The sequence below is a fragment of the Leptodactylus fuscus genome, chromosome 3, assembly GCF_031893055.1.
Source record: "Leptodactylus fuscus isolate aLepFus1 chromosome 3, aLepFus1.hap2, whole genome shotgun sequence".
NCBI classification, from domain to species: domain Eukaryota; kingdom Metazoa; phylum Chordata; class Amphibia; order Anura; family Leptodactylidae; genus Leptodactylus; species Leptodactylus fuscus.
In genome coordinates this window covers 93,782,669-93,805,005 of record NC_134267.1, presented here as the reverse complement: position 1 = coordinate 93,805,005, position 22,337 = coordinate 93,782,669, and positions in this window count along the sequence as shown.

Below are 22,337 nucleotides of genomic sequence, written 5' to 3'. Positions count from 1 at the left end.
GGCGGGTTCTTCCTCCCTATTTAGCCTTGGTTCCCATTCACACCAGTGCTTGTTATTGCCGTGCGCATACCTGCTCTTACTGTCCTTGTTTTGCTTATACTATTATACTTGACCTTTGGCTTTCCTCATTGACTATTCTCTTGACTCCAATTTGGCACTGCATCGCTCTCCTGTTACCGAACCCTGGCTAGCTGACCTCCCTTTGTTGTTGTTCGTCTTGTCTGCGTTTTGTGTTTCACGTATTCAGGGAGGGTTTGTCCTCGTGGTTGTCGCCTATTACCTAGGATAGGGCCTGGCAATAGGAAGGGAAAGCGTGGGGCTTCAGCTTATGGCTCACTGTCTCTTGTGCCCCTCCCAGGGTTTAACAGTTCTGGGAATTGCTGTCTTAGCAATTCCCTTACAGCAGCGTTTTTTTCCGCTGTGTTTCTACCGTGAATAAAACTCAGCGTTTACGCCATGGGGGCCTCCGGCCAAAAACATATTGTAGAACGCTCTTAAGGCTCCTAGAAATCTATCCAGTTTCTAGATTTCTAAGGTAAACAAAGTCAAAGTTATACCAAAGTAAAAGTGACATATGTCTATGGAAAAAATAATAGTAAGCAGTGGATACAAACTCTGACTTTAACCATGTACTGCACTGTCACTCACTTTTATGCATCTAAAAAGCTCCAAAAATTATCCATTTTTGGGGAAAAGTGCTTGCCCGTGTTTGTTTAGGCACATTTTAAACACATTTGGCGATTATAGTGCAAAAAGCAATGGTTTTGTTGAAAAATTTTCCCATCTTCTTCAAAAAGTTGAAAAGTGATAAAAAAAAGCATCCAAAAATTATCTTGTGATAGGAACAGATGTGAAAGTAAAATTGTTTACAGCATAAAATATGATGGACTCAAAGCTACAAAATGGGCAAATTTTTCTACAAACCCATTGCTTTTTTCAGTGTAACCACCATGTGTGTCTAAAGAAGCAAGGGCAAGAACCTTTTCCTCCAAAAAGGAAATTTTTGGAGCATTTTAAATGTTAAAATGTGTTAATATGTAAAAACTCTGAGGTTAACCTCAGACTTTGTATCCACTGATCAGTCGTTTTTCTAGACAGACTTATCACTTTTACTTTTACATAACTTCAGCTGTGTTTGCTTTAGAGAGCTAGAAATTGCGTAGATAATTTCCTATGAGTCCTGAGAATGTTCTACACTATGTTTTAAGTGAATTTAAGGCATATTTTGTAACTTGTTTGGCCCAAAACAAATCTTGGTCCTGAGCCACCCAGACCCAAAATGAATCTTGAGAGGTTCGCCCACCTCTAGATGTCATACACATTTACAATGCTAGTACTTGCACGTTTCCTCTTCCCCCTCCATTAACCTGTCCCATGTGTTGTATTTTTTCCAGACATTTTACCATATACTGTTTAATTGTAATAGTAATGGACAACAATTTCAAGAAAATCAGCAGAACACTTAAAGTGCGTGTCAGGCCGGGACCCCACAGGCCGTAAATGCTGCGATTTGCCTGCGGAGGAAACACTGCAGGAATAATCGCGGTATTTTATACTAACTGCAAAGTGGATGTTAATTATATCTACGGAAACGCCGGCGGCTTCCCCATAGATGAAATAAATGTAACAAAAATTCCGCAGAGGAAAACTTCTGACTAATCCCATCCACATATTGCAGGAAAAAAAAACATTGCATTTTTGCAAATCGCAGCATGTCAATTATACCTTCAGAAACACTAGCATTTTCCGTCTAGATATAATGGGGTAGATAGTCCATAGAGAAAAACTACGGATTTTGTGAAATCGTGGGGTATTAGCCTAGAATTTAACCTATATATATATATATATATATACATATACACTCACCGGCCACTTTATTAGGTACACCATGCTAGTGACGGGTTGAATCCCCTTTTGCCTTCAGAACTGCCTCAATTCTTCGTGGCATAGATTCAACAAGGTGCTGGAAGCATTCCTCAGAGATTTTGGTCCATATTGACATGATGGCATCACACAGTTGCCGCAGATTTGTCGGCTGCACATCCATGATGCGAATCTCCCGTTCCACCACATCCCAAAGATGCTCTATTGGATTGAGATCTGGTGACTGTGGAGGCCATTGGAGTACAGTGAACTCATTGTCATGTTCAAGAAACCAGTCTGAGATGATTCCAGTTTTATGACATGGCGCATTATCCTGCTGAAAGTAGCCATCAGATGTTGGGTACATTGTGGTCATAAAGGGATGGACATGGTCAGCAACAATACTCAGGTAGGCTTTGGCGTTGCAACGATGCTCAATTGGTACCAAGGGGCCCAAAGAGTGCCAAGAAAATATTCCCCACACCATGACACCACCACCAGCAGCCTGAACCGTTGATACAAGGCAGGATGGATCCATGCTTTCATGTTGTTGACGCCAAATTCTGACCCTACCATCCGAATGTCGCAGCAGAAATCGAGACTCATCAGACCAGGCAACGTTTTTCCAATCTTCAATTGTCCAATTTCGATGAGCTTGTGCAAATTGTAGCCTCAGTTTCTTGTTCTTAGCTGAAAGGAGTGGCACCCGGTGTGGTCTTCTGCTGCTGTAGCCCATCTGCCTCAAAGTTCGACGTACTGTGCGTTCAGAGATGCTCTTCTGGCTACCTTGGTTGTAACGGGTGGCTATTTGAGTCACTGTTGCCTTTCTATCAGCTCGAACCAGTCTGGCCATTCTCCTCTGACCTCTGGCATCAACAACGCATTTCCGCCCACAGAACTGCCGCTCACTGGATGTTTTTTCTTTTTCGGACCATTCTCTGTAAACCCTAGAGATGGTTGTGCGTGAAAATCCCAGTAGATCAGCAGTTTCTGAAATACTCAGACCAGCCCTTCTGGCACCAACAACCATGCCACGTTCAAAGGCACTCAAATCACCTTTCTTCCCCATACTGATGCTCGGTTTGAACTGCAGGAGATTGTCTTGACCATGTCTACATGCCTAAATGCACTGAGTTGCCGCCATGTGATTGGCTGATTAGAAATTAAGTGTTAACGAGCAGTTGGACAGGTGTACCTAATAAAGTGGCCGGTATATATATACAGTTAGGGCCAGAAATATTTGGACAGTGACACAATTTTCGCAAGTTGGGCTCTGCATGCCACCACATTGGTTTTGAAATGAAACCTCTACAACAGAATTCAAGTGCAGATTGTAACGTTTAATTTGAAGGGTTGAACAAAAATATCTGATAGAAAATGTAGGAATTGTACACATTTCTTTACAAACACTCCACATTTTAGGAGCTCAAAAGTAATTGGACAAATAAACATAACCCAAACAAAATATATTTTTTTTCAATATTTTGCTGCGAATCCTTTGGAGGCAATCACTGCCTTAAGTCTGGAACCCATGGACATCACCAAACGCTGGGTTTTCTCCTTCTTAATGCTTTGCCAGGCCTTTACAGCCGCAGCCTTCAGGTCTTGCTTGTTTGTGGGTCTTTCCGCCTTAAGTCTGGATTTGAGCAAGTGAAATGCATGCTCAATTGGGTTAAGATCTGGTGATTGACTTGGTCATTGCAGAATGTTCCACTTTTTTGCACTCATGAACTCCTGGGTAGCTTTGGCTGTATGCTTGGGGTCATTGTCCATCTGTACTATGAAGCGCCGTCCAATCAACTTGGCAGCATTTGGCTGAATCTGGGCTGAAAGTATATCCCGGTACACTTCAGAATTCATCCGGCTACTCTTGTCTGCTGTTATGTCATCAATAAACACAAGTGACCCAGTGCCATTGAAAGCCATGCATGCCCATGCCATCACGTTGCCTCCACCATGTTTTACAGAGGATGTGGTGTGCCTTGGATCATGTGCCGTTCCCTTTCTTCTCCAAACTTTTTTCTTCCCATCATTCTGGTTCAGGTTGATCTTTGTCTCATCTGTCCATAGAATACTTTTCCAGAACTGAGCTGGCTTCTTGAGGTGTTTTTCAGCAAATTTAACTCTGGCCTGTCTATTTTTGGAATTGATGAATGGTTTGCATCTAGATGTGAACCCTTTGTATTTACTTTCATGGAGTCTTCTCTTTACTGTTGACTTAGAGACAGATACACCTACTCCACTGAGAGTGTTCTGGACTTCAGTTGATGTTGTGAACGGGTTCTTCTTGACCAAAGAAAGTATGCGGCGATCATCCACCACTGTTGTCATCCGTGGACGCCCAGGCCTTTTTAAGTTCCCAAGCTCACCAGTCAATTCCTTTTTTCTTAGAATGTACCCGACTGTTGATTTTGCTACTCCAAGCATGTCTGCTATCTCTCTGATGGATTTTTTCTTTTTTTTCAGCCTCAGGATGTTCTGCTTCACCTCAATTGAGAGTTCCTTTGACCGCATGTTGTCTGGTCACAGCAACAGCTTCCAAATGCAAAACCACACACCTGGAATCAACTCCAGACCTTTTAACTACTTCATTGATTACAGGTTTACGAGGGAGACGCCTTCAGAGTTAATTGCAGCCCTTAGAGTCCATTGTCCAATTACTTTTGGTCCCTTGAAAAAAAGGAGGCTATGCATTACAGAGCTATGATTCCTAAACCCTTTCTCCGATTTGGATGTGGAAACTCTCATATTGCAGCTGGGAGTGTGCACTTTAAGCCCATATTATATATATAATTGTATTTCTGAACATGTTTTAGTAAACAGCTAAAATAACAAAACTTGTGTCACTGTCCAAATATTTCTGGCCCTAACTATATATATATATATATATATATATATATATATATATATATATATATATATATATACACACACACACAGGGTGGGCCATTTATATGGATATGCCTAAATAAAATGGGAATGGTTGGTGATATCAACTTCCTGTTTGTGGTACATTAGTATATGGGAGGGGGAAAACTTTTCAAGATGGATGGTGACCATGGCGGCCATTTTGAAGTTGCCCATTTTGTATTCAACTTTAGTTTTTTTACAATTGGAAGAGGGTTAAGTGACATATCACACTTGTTGAGAATTTCACAAGAAAAACAATAGTGTGCTTGGTTTTAATGTAACTTTATTCTTTCATGAGTTATTTACAAATTTCTGACCACTTATAAAACGTGTTGTCCATTGTGTTGGATTGTCGATGCAACCCTTTTCTTCCTCTCTTGACACACTGATAACAACACCACAGAAGAAATGCTAGCACAGGTTTCAAGTATCCGTTTTTTCAGGCGTTGCACATCTTGTATCTTCACAGCATAGAAAAGATAGACAAGATAGTGGGAACATTATTCATCAATGGAAATCTCAATGCCACTGGATATCTGAAATTACTACCTGATGTGCTGTCCTCTTTATGCACCAAAGCTGGCACATTCCATGAGTTTTTCCAGCAAGATGGTGCACCACCACATTATGGGTGTCAGGTCCGAGCATTCCCAGATGAACAGTTTCCTGGAAAGTAGATTAGTCGTCATGAGCCAGTTGAATGGCCACCAAGGTCTCCTGATCTGACCCCCTTAGACTCTTATCTTTGGGGTCATCTGAAGGTAATTGTCTATGCTGTGAAGATACGAGAACTGTACTTTAACAGTTCACTATTTTACTGGTATAATAAATACATGTATATCAGAAAACTGCAGGATTTTTGAAAATGTCTTGTGCAACAGAAGAAACATGTTTAAGGCTCTTAGAAGGTTTTAATGACAGGGAAAACTCATAAAGAAATACCAAACACCAGCAGTTTTACCCTGTCAGCAGATTTTTTAATAGTCCTGCTACTACTACATATTTTCAATATTTTCCGAAATTCCAACAGGAAATACAGTATTTTTGAGAACATAAAACTAAGAATTTGAGGTGTTCTGCCAAAGCAGATTCCATTCATTAGTCAAATGGGTTTTTATGTAGTGCTGATTTTACATTCGGAAAATGTAAGTAAAAATCGTTTTATTTTTATTGATAGACGTGGAAAAACAAACAGTCTATTTGGCCTCTTTGGAAACATAATATACATACAATAATCTTCAGTGTATCCATGTGCATCAGTATCTACAGATGCACAAAAAAAGATGGCTTGAAATGATGTCACTAGCTTGTCTCAGCCACATTAAGAGCTCTCATCAAGATTCTCGTACAAAGATGCCATTCCATTTTTGCAGAGGGATGCTACATTGCTCTTCTGATCTAGCTCTAGTGTCTACTGATTCTATCTTGGGAAAGATGTACTCTGATCATATCAATGATGCTCTAGTATAATGGCTTCTGTCTTGGTAGAAAAATTGAAGAGGAAGAGGCATTGGTTCAATCCATTTAATGAATGGACATCGTGGATGCATGGTTGCAAAAATGGACAGGAATAGGACCTGTCCCCTCCATCCAGAAGTTACTATGTACTCCATACACTTAATATCTGTATATTCACAGATACTAACTGGTGATGGGCTCATACAGCTTAAGTTATATGACCTTATTTATTAAAAGATGGCTGGAACATTGTACCAAACAAGCCCTCTGATCTCTTTTGTCCCCATATTTCCTCATAGATAGTAAGCTCTTGCGAGCAGGGCCATCACTCCTACTGTTTGATATGTTAATTCTTTGTCACATTGTAATGTCTCATATTGTCTGTTCATGCTCCCTCTGATTTATAAAGTGCTGCAGAATATGTTAACGCTATATACACAGTTCAGTCATATTAATATAACCACCGCCTACTTTTGACGTTAACATTAAATTACCAATCACAGAAGGCACGTGTCATTGGCCATCTTGGTGCACTCATCATTGTGGAAGGCACAATGGATCAACACAAGTATGCATCTATCCTTGCGGAACATGTTCACCCCTACATGTGAATTGTTTTTCCTCAGGATGATGGCATCTACCAGCAGGACAATGCGACGTGTCATAAAGCTCGCAGTGTACGTGCGTGGTTCGAGGGGCACCAAGATGAGTTTACCGTACTCCCTTGGCCAGTAAATTCCTCAGACTCGAATCCAATCAAGAATCTGTGGGACCACCTCAATGGGGTTGTTCGCGCCATGGATGCTCAACCGCGTAACCTAGCACAGCTGGCCAAGGCATTGGAGTCGGAATGGCTCAACATCCCAGTGAACATTATCACAACATCCCCCCTGTCTCACAGAGGTCTGCTCTGCCAAAGGTGTTTCTTAGAGAGCTAGATTCCTAGGTGTCCTGAGAGTGTTCTACACCATGATAGGTTCCTAGGAGTCCTGAGAGTGTTCTACATCAATTTAAATTGACCCAAAACAAATCTGGGACATGATTCACCCAAACCCAAAACTAAACAAATCTTCACACATTTTAGTTATTGTAAATCTGACAGGCGTCCCTTATTTTCCACCGAACACTATTCTCAAAAGCCGAGAGCAGATCAGAAAATGGACAAGAAAACTGGCATTGTAACTTCAATATATTCCCCTTGTATTGTTATATAAAATTCTAAAGGGAACATACCAAACATCTGCTTCAAGCTATGCCATACTCTCCTCTATTCAGTGTTTTACCCCCATGCTTTCTATATAATGAGCCCTGTGCTTAATTTAATCTAGTCATCAGAAACTCATGGATGCATAACATATATTCTGTCAACCCACATACTCCTTTCTAATCTGTTCTGATCTTTTGCTCTCACATGTGTGGCTTCATTCTTCACAGAAAGTAATGTGTGAACCAAGTCCTGGAACCCATCTTGTTTTATGTGAATATGCAGTGTAGGGGCAATGATGATCAGAAATCACAGTGGAACAAATGAAGACCTTCATGGGTAAATGTCTTTCTCCACCTACGCAGATTAAGCATGACTGAGTGAGAAAACCTTCTTTCTTATACCTGTATGATTTATTACACACCTGACAGAATGCTTATTTCTGATTTTGGTCAAGTTCAGGCATTGATTTACTGTACCAAAGTGAAGAAATATTTTCCATTTATAGAACTTAATGGAAAAAGATGATTGATAATGTATGGACTACTTTTCTTGAAGTGTCAGTGGAACATATGATTATAGCATTGATGGTGTCACATTAAATAGAAATATAGCAGATGATCCATCAGTACCTCCAAAATGAAAATGGAGCTTGCTTGATATATTGGAGACACTGAAAATACATTTTTTAGATACTCATATGGTAAAACATGTTGTAGAGGAATTTCTAGAGGAGCAATTATCCAGTAGCTGCTGGTGAACCCTGGGCGGAAGGGCACGACACATCAGTGAGCCCTAAACCGAACCCTTCCCTGACCCTTCCTGCTTGCCTGCCCTGTCCTAAGCGACCGGCGACAACTGTTCGACAAGCCCTCCCTAGATATGTGTGAAGACACAGAACGCAGACAAGACAAACAACAACGAGATGTCAGTTACCAAGGGTTCAGTAACAGTCGGCAATGCAGTACAAAATCATAATCCAAGAAAATAGTCTAAAGTAAAACCAGAGGTCAGGAATAAGAATACAGGTAACAAAATGGCAAGAGTAAATAGCCATCATGCACAAAGCAATGGCAAGCACCAATGTGAATGTGAGACAAGAATAAATAAGGAGGAAGAACCAGCTCCAGACTTGATAGGAAGATAGGCTGTCAATCACACAGGTAAGGATAACATTAACTATTAAAGCAGCAGAGGGAAACCAAGGTGAAGGAGATGGGTGGTGTGGTGGTAAATTAATTGTAGGTGAAGGAATAGCACAAAGTTCAGACAGAGCAATAAAAACCCTAAGCAAGGAATCAAAACTAAACATGGCTCCTGCACCGCAACGTGTGAGCGAAAGGCGCAGAAGTTCGAATGGGTGCGGACGTAACACGTTTTTGTCTTGGTAAAAATAAGGTTCCCCTTCTTGAGAACCAAACTATTTACAGATTTTCACCCTACACACATTTCACTCTGAACAAAAATAGCACACTTAACTATGCTCTTGTTTGCTGGAATGAGCAGATCCGGACAGACTTTCCATGAGGAGTGATATTGGGTTTGGGTCTAGTTCACATGTTGCTTTATGAAGGATGTTTGTGATCTCTGTTTCATGTACTGGGTCAAATTTTAGCCAAGGAATTGAGGTTTTATTATTGCTTGCATTTTGAAAGTTAGGCCAGGACCCCACATGGCGTCTTACTGTCCCTGGAAAGTGGATAGGATTCTAGCAAATCCGATCCACATATTACAGAAAAACATGCATAGGGGAAACACTGCGCTTTTCAAAGCCATTACAGTTTTGGAAATCGTAGCATGTCAATTATACCTACAGAAACACTGGCGGTTTTGCTATAGGTATAATGGAAGCAGGAAGTCTACAGAGGAAACCATAGCAGACATTCTGTGAAAAGTGCTGCTGGAGAAACTGATATGTGTTGCCACTATGGGGGGCCTTAACCTTAAAGTGTTGTTTTGTTTGTTTTTTTGTAATGGGCAAATTTCTTACAGCATTATTGTGATGATGGGATAGTAGACCTTAGGCAGCGTGGGCTACAGAGTTTCTCTAGGGTATAGAATGACTTCTGCCATCCTGTTCCTTGCATTTCTATTTCTTCTGACAGAAAGGTGGATTTGTTTTTTGTCATTTATGGTTGTTTAGTTTCTGTCCCCATATTTTTTAACCTTTTTGATGCTGTCGTCGAACCAGGGTGCACAAGGTTGAAGGGTAAAATTTTTAGTGCACCAGAGAGCAATAGCATCCATAGCAGAACAGATTAGCAATAGAGATGAGCGAGTAGTGTTCGATCGAATACTACGGTATTCGAAATACTCATACTCGATCGAATACTACTAGCTGTTCGAAGTTTAAGGTTCGATGCAGAACCAGCGTTGATTGGCAGAATGCTATACATTGCCAATCAACGCTGGTTCTTCTCTTACCTTTCCGAAGTCTTCTCCGCGCTGCGTCCCAGCGTCTTCTTCCGGGTGGAATTCACTCTGCCTAGGCATCCAGCCTCGGCAGAGCCGACTGCGCGGGCATGCCTAGGCTCTGCTCAGGCGTTGGGCTGGGCAGAGCCGGCCGCGCATGCGGAGTCGGCTCTGCCTAGGCCCCGATGCCTAGGCAGAGTGAATTCCAGCCGGAAGACGCCGTGGGGGCGCTGCGACGGGAGAAGACTTCAAGGGGAATGCAGCCCGACCGTCACTCGTGGACTTGGTAAGTATAATTGTATCGAATTTTGCCTACCCCTGAAATGACATTTCCCCCCATAGACTATAATGGGGTTCGAAATCCGTTCGAACAGCCGAACAGTGTGCGGCTGTTCGAATCGGATTTCAAACCTCGGACATTTTAGTGTTCGCTCATCTCTAATTAGCAATATTGTTGCGTTTATGGGTTAGGTCTAAAGATGTGTCAGTTTGTCAGAGGAGGCTGCGATTGTTCCTAATTTCTTGTGGAGATAGTAAGGATTCTGTATTTTATTGGTCTCTGAATAAGAAGTCGACCGTGTGATGATTTGACCAAGAGACTGAATTTACTATTACCTCTAGAATCTTTAGTCCTCTGTAGTTTTATTTGGAAGATTGACTCATTTTGGTAGCGGTTTTGTTTGGTACTACATACATAGCTTTCTTGTTGTCTTTTTTCAGTAGCAAAGCTTTCCAATTATTGTTTTGTCTGTTGATAAGGTTTCAGAGGCAAACATGCATGTAAAAGTACATTTCACACAACTCAACACTGATGGTTATCTAATTTTTCCTATCACCAGAGCCATAAAAGGGTGATTTGTTTAGATTCTAGTCCTTGATGTGTTTGTCACTGATTTTGTTAAACTCCTGGATTTGTTTCCCTCAAACAGCTGTTGTTATCTGATAAAAGATTTTGGCAGACATTGAGGTTAAAAGTTTATAGATACGTAGCAGATTACTGCGACCTACTGTGTGATAGTTTGTAGGTACAAGGGTAGAACAATAATTTTGCCATCATGGATGACAAAACTATAAACATATCACTGTAACCTGACTATGCCTTATATGGGAGGCCAGACAGAAGAAGAAATGAAGCATTCACATAATGTCTTATTTTTTTCTTTATTGACCAGTACTACATTTGAATGTACATATATGAAACTTTGTAATATATTTTATTAGGGAATACCTTTCACAATGTTATAGTCTCCCTTTCACAGCCTGCTGTCTTTCCACAGTAGTCTAGTGTAAGCAGTAAACATAAAATGGGGAAGGGGGGAGGTGCAGCTGTAGTTCTTGCATAGTGTGTCAGTGAAACTTTGTGCAAGGGAAAGAGTGGAAGCAGCAGAGAGGAATTATATGATTGTCTCCAGAAATACAGCATAACTATGCTGCCACATACTACAGTATATACTGATGGCTCACTATGACAATGAAATCAATTGAAATACCAGCAGAGGGAGGAAAAAAGAAAAAGAATTGGGGCTAAACTACAGACCATATTCATCAACAGCTACCTAAGGAGTACCGTTGAATTTTTTGGAGCTACCTAAGGAGTACAGTGAATCTTCTTGGGCGTTTTAAAAGAGGACCATCTTTCCTTGATTTTTGTAGTCCCAAACACAACGTGTTTCAGAGCTGACACACTCCTTTATCAAGTGTATAGTTGAAGACAGACATAACACATACCTGTATAAAGACAAACGGTTATGATAGGGCACACCCCCTATACATAAATAACGTATGAACTGCAGAAAAGTGTCTTAAATACATATAAGGTTTAAAAGGATTAACCAGACAAAACCTTTAAAGTTTAAATCTGCTGGGGACAGTGAAAATATTTTTTAAAAAAATACTTACCTGTCTTGATTGCTCTGTTGTTGTCCTTTGTGTCCCGGTTTGTCTCCTCTCCCGGGTCTCTTCCACTGTTTTGCTGACGTCCCTGATAGACCTCAGCATCACATGAGTTTTTTATTTTTTAAGGGTATGTTAACTTACTGTATATACTCGAGTATAAGCCGACCCGAATATAAACCGAGGCCCCTAATTTTACCACAAAAAACTGGGAAAACTTATTGACTCGAGTATAAGCCGGGGGGAAGGGGGGGGGGAATGCAGCAGTTACTGGAAAATTTGAAAAATTAAAATGGTCGGAGTTTTTGGGTGCAGTAGTTGCTGGGTGCTGGGGAAGAGGAGAAGGTGTTTTGGTTGTCTGTCTGCCCCTTCCCTGAGCTTGAGGACTGAGTTTTTCCCCCCCTCCACTTGGAATTCAGCCTGGCTGAATATAGCGTATCTGCAGTGCTTGTATTAACTAGAGATGAGTGAGTACTGTTCGGATCAGCCGATCCGAACAGCACGCTCGCATAGAAATGAATGGACGTAGCCAGCACGCGGGGGGTTAAGCAGCCGGCCGCCGTCAAAGTGGAAGTACCAGGTGCATCCATTCATTTCTATGGAGCTTGCTGTTCGAATCGGCTGATCCGAACAGTACTTGCTCATCTCTAGTATTAACCCCTTCCTGACGGAACAGGAGCACTGCAGATACCCTATATGCAGTTGACCTTACACTTTCAGAAACAGGGATACCTAATGTGTATGTGTTTCACAGTCATTTTCTACTTTTATATGTATTCTAGGGAAAGGAGTGGTTTATAACTTTTATTTACTTTATTTTTTTATTATATATTTTTTAAAGCTTCTTTTTTTCACTATTTTATGGGGGATTCTATACATTACTATTGCGGCTGGTCATAGACCCCCTCCCCCCAAAAAAAAAATAAAATTTTTTTTTTTTTTTTGCTTGACTCGAGTATAAGCCTAGGGGGACTTTTTCAGCATAAAAATTGTGCTGAAAAATTTGGCTTATACTCGAGTATTTGGACCTTCTGTAAGTGAAATAGGAAAGTATCTAGTGGGTAGGTCCATACATTACTTTTTATTTATCTTTTATGTGTAAAATACCATTAAACACCACTTTAAATTAGCAAAAACCTCTATTGCAAAACAGTGCTTAACAAAATCGAATTTCGCACTTACAAGGTGAGGGGCATTCACACTTGTGCCCTGTGTACTTCCGTTGGGTTTCCGCCCAAAGCCCCAGAGAATCTGCAAAGGGGATGGCTTCCTAGTGGTCAGTTTTAAAACCCATTCATTTAAATGAGTTTTAAAGCAAACCGCCGGTGTCCGTATGCAGCCTCTCCTGTAAAACCATTTTTTGGGGGGCCGGACACAAAGTCCTGCATGTCTGACTTTGTGACTGTTCTCATACAGCTCATTAAAAAGAGCTATAGCAGTGTTTTGGATGATTTCTGTGTTTCTCTCAGAGCTCTTGGCATCTTCTGCATTTGTTTACATGAGTAGATTCCTGTTCTCTTTTCCTACAACTACCATGATGCATTGCTCTTCACTTAGAGGTGACTCACCTTACCTCCCCACTCACTCCCTCCTCACTGTCTCACTCCTTCAAACCCCCTCCCTGTCTCCTTAGCTAGCACGCCCACTACTAACCCTTTCCAATTAACTAACTCAGCCCACCACCACTATCTGCCCCAGGCACATTTTCAGATTTTTGGGGGACATTTCATTTCCCCGTCACCTATAATAAACCCCATCATACTTACCTGTCTTCCTGTCCAGATCTTCTGGGCATGGGAGATCACTTCCTTCTGCGAGGCCAGCTGTTCCTCTGCTTGACATCCGCGGGTGCCTGTGCAATAGAGGGGGGTGCTGGCATGAGCTGTAGCTGGCACTCCAGCTTTATTGAGCAGGCGTGGGCATCTGGCAAATGCCAAGAAGAGGAGGGGCCAGCCCCCCCCCCCCCCCAGAAGGAAGTGATCTCCCATGCCCAGAAGATCCAGACAGGAAGAGGAGTGAGTATGATGGCGTGGGGGTGGGGGGGTTAGTATAGATGATGGGGAAATGGAACGTCACTGGGAAATCTGAGAATGTGACTGCTCAACAAGCTAAAGAGAATCTAAATACACAATACAAAGCAACAAACATAGTCAAAATAAGTACTACAAAACATATCTATACCTCATATTTACTTCTATTCCTATGCCTCGTATTTTTTGGACCTGGAGGGAAATTTTAAAGTGTTTCCACTACAATCAAGATGAACCCTTCAGACATTTCAAAACATTCTTCTCTTCAGCTACAGATCTTCATCAGCATAATCCAAGTAACGCTATGTTCACACTAGCGTTCGGATTTCCATTCTTCATGTGCACTTGAAGACCTGTAAAATGGAAACCCTATTCGCTTAAAAAGCAGAGTCAGAACGCATTGTCTTCCAACACTCTGATGGTAATAAACACATTCCATGTGTTTTGATGACCACAAATTTCTCTCTTACCAAAAAACTTCTGCATCAGAGATTAAGAATTGCTGGAAGTGAAACATGCTTTTTAGGATTGGTAATATCTAACTATTGGCCAGTGTACATTTTTCACCATCTTCACTGACCACAAACTTCATATACAGTCTGCTAAGCAGTCTTCTTCTTACATTCTTTTCACATGATTTCAACTTGACTAAGTGTCTGGTCCACAATAATCATAAAAAGGATAATAATAAAAAAATGTTATTTATATAGTGCTATATTCCGCAGCACTTTACAAATCATAGGGTTCATGTACAGTCAAAATGAGGCATTATAAGGTAATAAATTAATACACACAATAGGAGTAAGAAATCTGCTTGGAAGAGCTTACAATCTACGACGATGCTCTTTCTAGGCCTTTGTACAATATCATTTCCTCCCTGAATATCCAGCACCCATTGAAACAGTATTGTATTCTGCCAGCTGTCGATATTGCTCTTGAAATTTCTCCAAGATGCTGCTTTTCCTTTGTACCTCCTGACCATCAATGGAAGTTGTTACCTTGGAGTCATTCTTTATGCCCATCGTCCTGGAGTCAATTACATCAGCTACTTGTTCTCATGATAGTGTTGTCTTAAATGCAGCAGGAAAAGTGCAATGCGTTTCTGCCATGGTTTTTCCCACAGCATTTTTTGGCTGCGGCTCATTACGTGGGGCCTTAGCCTATGGCAGTGTTTGGCTGTGTCCTTAAGGGGCTAAAAAGGTTATCTCATTTAAATAAACTCTATTAAGGGTACGGAGATACAATAATGTTAGTAGCTAAAGATTCCCCCCTATTATACAGAGCATTGAGTAACTGCAAAGGCAAGATCTTCCATGAAGACCTAGCTTGTGTGCTTCTTGAGGACTTGAGAGCAGGTTCTCTATAATAACTGTTGTGGTGGGTCCCATTGCCAAGAGTGACAGATTGCCACAAATGGCATCCTACTGTCTAATCACCGAATTCCTTCATGGAGAGCATCATACTGCTAAGTCAGTAGATCTGTAATGCAATCTTATCAACAAAAATGATTCAAAATGAGAACTTTGGCCCAAGACAAGAGACTGTTTCTCAAGAAGAGATCATCCTTTTTGCCTTTGGAGGCAAGTATATACTACAAATTCCATATAAAGATTGCCTTCAAGTTGTTTTATTAATTGTTGAATGAATGTCCATGGAGTAGATTCATTGTCTATACATAAATCTAATCTGTTCTGCGTAATTTAAAATAGAAATTTAAAATTTATTATATTATTAGCTAATGCTAAAAAAAATTTAAAAAAATAATATAATAATTTTACTAATTCATTATTGGCAATACAGCCAGGTTAAAAATCTCTACATCAATTGTTCGAGTTAAAAATGATCCATTAAAGAAAGTATAATTATCTAAAACCTTTGCAACCTTATATCTATTCTAAAATAATAAGATAAAGATCATTCAGGAATGTCAAAATGTAAGTAAATTGTGTGCCATAAAGAGTACATTGGGCAAATTTATGAAGTCTTGACCCTCTGCATGTTTGATTTGAGATGTGTCTAATTTATTAGGAAGCATTTGTCTGTTAATACATTAGGTGCATCTTTCTGGCCTCTATGTACCAGAAACTTAAATATATGCCAGATAGGAGATGGTGTAGAGTCACGATATAGCTTATACTTTTTTATTTAAAATTTTAAGAAGTCTGCTTGTCTACAGAAGACCATGCCCCCTCCTACTAAGCCCAGATATGTCCACAATTTTTGGCGTACATGGTACTAAAAGCCAAAAAGTCACAATTTTGTGCAAATTCAATTGGGTGCCATAAACTGCTTATTTCTACGTCAGAAAACTGGTGCAGATGATTTCACAAATTCCTCCCATTAACTAAAATATTGATCTTTGTGGTAGATGTATTCTCATGTTAACAGGAATTATACGTGGAATTGTAGCAGATTAAAGTTAATAAAGGATATTGCAGATGGTTTTATATTTTACCCATATTAATGAGTAGAAAACACTGAGCAATAAATGAATAAAATATTGTTATTGTTTATTTATATAGCACGATTAATTCCATGGTGCTTTACATTTGGGGGTTACATACAATACACAGAATATACAGGTAGATATAATACTAACATTGACCGACTGGCACAGTGGGGTAGAGGGCCCTTCCCACAAGGGCTTACAATCTATGAGGGAAGGGGGTAGAGACAGAAGGAGAGGGGGAGACTGTATAGATGGCAGTGTTGTGATAGTGTTATTGGAGGTTGTAGGCCTTCCTGAATAGGTGAGTCTTCAGGGCCTTCTTGAAGCCTGTGATTGTGGGGGTCAGTCTTATGTGTCTTGGTAAGGAGTTCCAGAGTATGGGGGATGCACGGAAGAAATCTTGGAGACGGTTGTGTGAGGAGCGGATAAGAGCAGAGTGGAGTAGGAGATCATTGGAGGATCTGAGGTTACGTGTGGGCAGGTAGCGGGAGATTAGTTCAGAGATATATGGAGGGGACAGGTTGTGGATGGCTTTGTATGTTAACGTTAGTAGCTTGAATTCAATTCGCTGGGCTATGGGTAGCCAGTGGAGGGACTGGCAGAGGGGAGCAACCGATGAAGATCGGGGGGTGAGGTGAATTAAACGAGCAGCGCAGTTTAAGGTGGACTGAAGGGGAGTGAGGGTGTTTGCTGGGAGTCCATGGAGGAGGGTGTTGCAGTAGTCTAGGTGGGAGATTATGAGGGCCTGGACGAGCATCTTAGTGGTTTCAGGGGTGAGGAAGGAGCGGATTCGGTGGATGTTCTTGAGTTGGAGGCGGCAAGAAGTGTTGAGGGTTTGAATGTATGACTTGAAGGATAGGTCGGAGTCCAGGGTTACCCCAAGGCATCAGGCCCGAGGGACAGGGGTAATTGTGGTTGCATTAACTTTGATAGATAGGTCAGGAGGAGGGGCCATACGGGGTGGGTGAAGATTATGAACTCCGTTTTCTCCATGTTGAGTTTGAGAAAGCGGGAGGAGAGGAAGGAGGCTGCAGCTGTTAAACAATCTGGAACTCTGGCCAGCAGGGAGGTAATGTCTGGTCCAGAGATGTATATTTGGGTGTCATCGGCGTAGCCATGGTATTGAAAACCATGAGATTCTATGAGTTGGCCCAGGCCAAGGGTGTAGATGGTGAACAGGAGGGGTCCTAGGACCGAGCCTTGGGGGACACCTACAGAGAGAGGGCATGGTGAGGAGGTGGTGTGCGAGTGGGAGACGCTGAATATGCAGTCAGTGAGGTATGAGGAGATCCAGGAAAGGGCCAGGTCTGAGATACCAAGGGATGAGAGAATTTCTAACAGGAGGGAGTGGCCAACTGTGTCAAAGGCAGAGGAGAAGTCAAGGAGGAGTAGGACAGAGTAGTGGCGCTTGGCTTTGGCAGTTAGAAGGTCATTAGTGACTTTTGTTAGGGCAGTTTCATTGGATGACGGGGTCTGAAGCCTGACTGTAGTCTGTCAAAGAGCAGGTTGAACGAGAGATAGGAGGAGAGTTCTGAGTGGACGTGTTGCTCAAGCAGTTTTGAGGCATACGGGAGCAGTGAGATGGGACGATAGTTGGCTGGAGAGGATGGTCGAGGGACGGTTTCTTAAGTATAGGTGTGACTGTGGCGTGTTTGAAGGCAGAGGGGAAGGATCCATTGGCTAGAGATAGGTTGAAGAGATGGCTTAGAGCTGAAGTAATAACTTTAGTGAGTTTGGGAATGAGATGTGACTGGATCGGGTCACCGCACAGGAGGTGAGGTGGGATTTGGAGAGTTTTTCATCAGTGATGGTGATAGTCATCATTACAGTCAAGGATTGTCTAGGTCTGCGCATTCTTCTCATGAATAAAGCATATCTTGATGGAAGATAAGACTTTATGTAGTTTCATTTCTTCAGAACTATACAAAGCTGAGTGACCAAAGCCAAATATTTGACATGTCTAGCTCACCTTTTTTGGGCATCTAACACTTATATTGCTGTAGTGCTATAGATGAGACACTAAGCCAATTCCTATAATCAAATTTCTCTAACATTCAGAGGCTTACACTTCACTGGCTACCACAGTCCGAGGTCATCTAATTTTCAATTAAATTTATGTTTAAATATACCAAACCACATTATTTCATGGAGCCTGTGTGCTTATATTGAAATATTGTCTAATACCGCAAACATTTATGTGCTTTGGTAACCAATTTTATTTTACAGTAGTTTTTTCAGACCAAACAATGCAGCTCCTCATTCAAATTGTAACCATTTACAATAAAAGGCGTCTTACTGTGTATTTACTTATAGTGTTTTTTCAGGAGACAGGAATAGAATGTCATTTATTAGAAAGAAAAAGCTTTCCTGGACTCTTAACCTGTTTTACAACAAATGTTTAATTCATGTATTGCTGGGCACACCCTCTATAATCCACCAGAAGTGAAATAGCTTGCATCCCTGCTGTAGTTTATGTTATAGGATCCCTCAAATCCCTGTAAAAGTCTGCCTGTGGTTTATTTACATTATTTAGTGTACAATGTGCAGGTATATTAAAATATGGAACAATGTTTCCAATTTATGTCTGATTCTAAAAATAACTGGGAATGGCGGTAGAGTATATGGACAGAGATTTGCTGTGACTTAAATAAAAGCTCCTCTGTATGTTTTACCCCATTCCCCAACATGACAAACTCTAAGATCACTTGTCTTTTATGGAAACGCTCTCAATCCACAGTTTGACATTAGAACTAACAGTAAACAAAGAGTTTAGGGGGAATATAATATATGGAGGACTTCTGTGCATGAGCAATAGATACTATAAGCTTTTTACCAATAACACGTCATTTCAGCCCAAATTTTTCATTTTCACAAGAGGATAAAGGAGAAAAAGCTCCCTAAAGTTTGTTACACAATTTCTCCTGAACACAGAAATGCCCCATATGTGTTTGTAATGTGCTGTATGGGAACATGGCGGGGCTCAGAATGGAAAGAGCGCTATTTTTGGAGGGTGGATTTTGCTGGAATAGATTTCAGGTGCCATGTCATATTTGCAGAGACCCTGAAGTACCAATACAATGGAAACCCACAAAAAGTGACCCCATTTTGGAAACTACACTCCTTATGGAATTTCTTAAGGGTATGGTGAGTGTTTTGACCCTACAGCTGTTTCACAGATTCTATTAGTATAGGGACACAAAAATTAAAAATTACTTTTTTTCCAGTAAACCGTCCATTTAGTGCCATATTTTTAATTTTTTTAAGGGATTAAAGAAGAAAAAGGCTCCCAAAGTTTGTTAGGCAATTTCTCCTGAACACAGAAATGTTCCATATGTGGTCATACTCTTCTGTATGGGAACATGGTGGAGCTCAGAATGGAAAGAGTGCTATTTGATTTTTGGCAGACAAATTTTGCTGGAATAGTTTTCAGGTGTCATGTCGCATTTGCAGAGCACCTAAAGTACCAGAACAATGGAAACCCCTCAAAAGTGACCCCACTTTAGGAACTACACTCCTCAAGGAATTTCTAAAGAGGTATTATAATTTTTAGCCTTAGAGTGCTTCCCAAAACTTAATATACAAAGGGAAAATTTACTTTAAAAAAAAAAAAAGCCATTTCAGTGCTCAGTACGTTGTACCCACTTTGTGTCATCAGAGACATGCACTAACAAAATTTTTAAGTGGGCTATCCTGGGTACAAAAAAATTATATATGTGGGTGTACATTGCTGCTTGGGTACAAAGTAGGGCTCAGAAGGGAAGGAGCACTGCGAATTTTAGCTTTCAGAGTATAGATTTAAGAGGCTTTCTGGACACCATGTTGTTTTTGCAGAGCCCTGGAGATGCCAGTAAATTGGAATATCCCATGAAGTGACCCCATTTTGTAGGTGCAATTTTAGGGTCTCTGCAAATGTGACATGACGTCCACAAACCAACTAAATCCACGGTCCAAGAGCACATAGTGCTCTTTCACATCTGCACTCTGCCCAAATGGCATTTTACGCCCACTTGTATGACACTGGTGTACCTATGATAATGTACGCAATGCCATATGTGGGTATAAACGGCTGTTTGGGCACAGCCGGGCACAGAATTTTGGTTTTTGGAGCACTGTTTGGTTTTAGGATATCATGCCAATTTTGCAGAGTCACTTAACCCTTTCGCTGCCAGGCACGTACACTGTACGTGCTCCCAAGGTGGCACTTCAGTAGCCGAGGACGTACTTAGTACGTCCTCCATACTAATGCCAATATCTCTGGACTGCATCAACATATCTTGATGCTTTAAAATGCAATTTAAAGAAGAGACTCTCATCTTTAAAATGATACCAGGGACTTGATGATTTTACTTACAGTTTTGTAGTTATTCACTGTTGAAAACACTATTCGGCATTGAGATCCAACTGCAGATCTCAATTCCCGACAGCATTTCAACAGTGAATTTCTCCAGAACTGTACATCCAATCATCGAGTTCTTGATATCAATTTAAAGATGAGATTCTCTTCTTTAAAATGCAATTGAAAGCATCAAGATATGTTGATGCAGTCCAAAGATATAGAGCTCCAAAGTGTCCCCCCCCCCTCCTGTCTAAGCAATTTGCAAAGGAAGAGGGACACGGAGCTGTGCAGCAGAGAGAGAGAGAAAGTGAAACGATCTCTCTCTGTGCATTACTTGTATGTGACAGCAGGAGGGGGGTGGCAGGGACTCTATTGTCCCTATTAACCCTTCTCCTGCCAATCAGAGCGTATACTATACATTTGTCTCTGATTGTCACATACAGTTATAATGTAATTCCCCCCTGAGCTTTTCTAGTGGGGTATTCTTATGTTATACCCCTGAACATAACCAGGAAGTTTGTTGGCACTGTGACCCAGACGTTTACCATTGTCCAGGTCACAAGCCAAAAAAAAAAAGTCGCACCAAACACTTACACAACATATACATAAAGTCGCAAATAAAGTTTACATTTCACCCAATCCCTGTCCTGTCTATACCTGAGCTTTCTACAGTAAAATACGTCTCTAGTGATGTCCGTTACACACTAAAATAATAGTAATAACGATTATCACTAGAGATGAACGTATAGTTTGCTAAAATTATTATAGGGGGATGGAAAATAACATTTTTATGTAAAGTCCTATTTAATTTGCGTGCACAAAATGGGATGGCGCATTTCTGCGATTTTGGCGATTCTTTAACACCCGCCCCTGTAAATATATACATGTGTGGTATGTATGAACTCCTCACATATTGCAGTTTTATGGACAGTACATTATGTTTGCAGAAAGGGATTTCTTGAGCCGCACTTTAGTGGCAAATTTGAATTTTTGCGCAATTTTTGCTAGCAATCTCTGTTTGCAGCAAAGTTGAATGAAAATACCAATTCAGATGAAAGATGGATCTACAACACTCCTCTTCATTAATAAAACTTTATCTTTAATTCCATTTTCAAGGACAATACAAAAACTCCATACAAAAGGTAGAACAAACAGAAAATACAAAAAGACGCAATAAAAACCGCTGTCAGTATAGCATCGCTTACGCGTTTCAAGACCGTCTAGGTCTCTTACTCATAGCTGTTTGAGGTCTCAAACAGCTATGAGTAAGAGACCTAGACGGTCTTGAAACGCGTCAGCGATGCTATACTGACAGCGGTTTTTATTGCGTCTTTTTGTATTTTCTGTTTTTTCTACCTTTTGTATGGAGTTTTTGTATTGTCCTTGAAAATGGAATTAAAGATAAAGTTTTATTAATGAAGAGGCGTGTTGCAGATCCATCTTTCATCTGAATTGGTATTTACATTATCTTGGCCTTGGAGTCCCAAAGGCAGCGGATTGTGCACCTCCCTGAGAAATTTATACAGGTGAGCTATTTTATGACTGAAGTTTTTTTGTAAAGTTGAATGAAGGTGGTTGTATATATAAACTATTAAATTGTGTTTTTATATACGGTATGCTGTGTACTCTGAAAAAAGTTAGATTTTGGTATCACAGTCACAGTTTGGTAGGTGCAGTATAGCTTTTTAACATATTAGTGAACAACAGCAAAATCCTGCTTGTCTTCTGTATTCGTGTTTTCGGGAGTCCGAGCTCTTGGTGTAGTTGATGTTTGCGGTACAT